The sequence below is a fragment of the Lepidochelys olivacea genome, assembly GCF_965140295.1.
Source record: "Lepidochelys olivacea isolate rLepOli2 genome assembly, chromosome: 20".
NCBI classification, from domain to species: domain Eukaryota; kingdom Metazoa; phylum Chordata; order Testudines; family Cheloniidae; genus Lepidochelys; species Lepidochelys olivacea.
In genome coordinates, this window is record NC_140430.1 from 3,093,387 (window position 1) to 3,095,999 (window position 2,613).

A 2,613-nucleotide genomic window follows, 5' to 3' on the forward strand; every position below is an offset into this window, starting at 1 on the left:
CCACGGCCCATTCACGCCAGCCGGGGATCCGGTCCCATTGACCCTGATGGAGCCACGGCCCATTCACGCCAGCCGGGGATCTGGCCCCATTGACCCCGATGGAGCCACGGCCCATTCACGCCAGCCGGGGATCCGGCCCCATTGACCCCGATGGAGCCACGGCCCATTCACGCCAGCTGGGGATCTGGCCTCATTGACCCCGATAGAGCTACGGCCCATTCACGACAGCCGGGGATCCGGCCTCATTGACCCCGATGGAGCCACGGCCCATTCACACCAGCCGGGGATCCGGCCCCATTGACCCCGATGGAGCCACGGCCCATTCACGCCAGCTGGGGATCTGGCCTCATTGACCCCAATGGAGCCACGGCCCATTCACACCAGCTGGGGATCCGGCCTCATTGACCCCGATGGAGCCACGGCCCATTCACACCAGCTGGGGGGCTTTGCACTGGTGCTGAGGGTTGGCATGAACAGCAGGGTCCTGGGGAATCGGGCCCCAAGCTGTCATTCTCAGGCAGCTGCTCCCCATTTTAAGTTCACAGTTCGATGTCTAGCCACCGCCGGCAGCACCAAAAACAGCTCAGCTCGAGTCTGCAGACAGGCATTGGCAGCTCAGCTCCAGGAGACGTTGACTCTGAAACCTAATGATGGTTGTTAAACATCTTCATTACTAGCTGGTGCCTAGATGCTACCAAGACCGGCCCCAGAAGTAATACCCAGAAATTGACCGATTTCACTACTACTCTGGGGCTTCCCCCATTTCCTCACCCCACCCCCCAAATTAGCTCCAAGCCCCGCTGCTTCCCACCCCACCCCTCCACTCGCGGCAGTCTGCACTGGACATTCAGCTGTTGTGTCCATCCTGGGCCTTGCTGCACATGTGGTTCCCAGGCCCGGCATGGAGCACCGTAGTAACCCTGTCAATGCCGAGATGAGGAGGAGGAGGTGGCTCAGGGTTACTATAACAAGCAGGATGCATGTGAACCAAAGCTTCCACATGGCACCAGTCCTGTCGCCCAGCCACCTTCCTCCCTCCGCTCAGCACTCGAAAGCGGGGGCAGCCGGGAAGGGATGAAGGCCTCATGCCCCTCTACTGTGCCAGCACCATAGAGAGGCCTTAAAATAGGCGCAAATGGTTGCTTGAGCCCCCCCATACAGGGGCCTCTCCGACCTGCAGAGAGCTGGCAGAAGGGCTCTGGAGGGCAGGCAGAAGACATGGCCAGACCACAGTGCATTGTGGGTATTCTCTGCATCCCAGGGGCATGGGCAGAGGAGCATAAGGGAGAGCAGCCCAGAGGCTGCTCTAATCGACACCCAGGGACCCAGAATGTGGGAGCCCACAGGTGGTTTAAAATCCCCCCTTCCCCTGTGCAGGGATGGAGCCATCGGGGGTCTTAATTCTCTACTCATGCCCAAACGACTGGGGGCAGGGGAACCCTTCCTGGACCTTTTGCTAGGCCGCCACCTCCAACCTCCCCCTCTCAACCCCTCATCACATCTCTGGACATGCCCCCAGCTGTGGGGCTCCCCCCCCACCCCCACAGGGCAGAGGGAAGGAGGGGGCAGAGACAGCCCATGCTGTGACCTCTGCTAGCAAGATGAATCACTACTCCCTCTGCCCCGGCAAAGGCCAGAGCCCACGCAGTGCCCGTGGGCGGCACTGAGTGCTGGGCTGGGTCCCTGCCTCCCCAGCTGTCCCCCAGCCGGGCCCAACCCAGGGCCTTCTGCACTAAAGGAGCTAGACGAGGAGTGCCCTTGGCGGGCAGCGGCAGTATAAGGCTGTTATCCTCCTAGCCAGGGCAGCCAGAAAGACGCTTGGGGGGGGGAGCTCTGGCAACGGCACCCCAGGCATTAGGGGGGTTCTCTTCACCGGGGGAGTAGTAAATGGGTGGGTGGGGTGCTGCGTCCCCACCGTGTACCAGGCTAGAATCACCTAGGGCCCAAGATGGGCCCCCCAGGGAACCAGCCCCCGCTTCAGGTCCCTTGGCAGGGGCTCGTCAGACACTGCCCCAGGCCTCCCACCCAGCGACACCGAGGGGTATGGGAGGCCGCCGTGACCCACACTCCCCAGGTGGAGAAAACACGGGAGAAGCCATCCCGGCCTTGCTCTGGGTGGACTCCCCCAGCTGCCCCCCGGGCATGCTCCTTGTCCCCCTGGGCGTGGTCCCCCAGCTCTCTGGGTCTGCCCCCCTGCTCTCCCCTGTGTCCTGCCTGCGCCCCCACTTTCCCCGGGGATCCCCCCCCTTGCGCTTCCTCTGGACCCTGTAAGGATGCCCCCTGCGCCGCCCCTACCCAGCCTGCGCCCTCTTCCCCCCCGAGCCCCCCGCACCATCCGCCTCCCCTTCCCCTGCGCCCCCCTCCCCGGGCGCTCCGGCCCTGCCCGCTCCCGGGGCCGGCGGGGCGGAGGGAGGCGCCGCTGGAACCCGCCCCCGGAGCCTCCCACGCGCCGCGCAGCGCAGCCGGGCGCTGCTATTTCTCTGTAAATCCGGTGTGGGCGGCGCGCAGAGCGCAGCGGCGGAGGCAGCGAGCGGCCAGCGCCGAGCGGGGTAGCGGCGGCGCGATCCAGCCGGCCCGGGGCCGCGGGGACCCCCGGAGAGCCCCCGCCCCGGC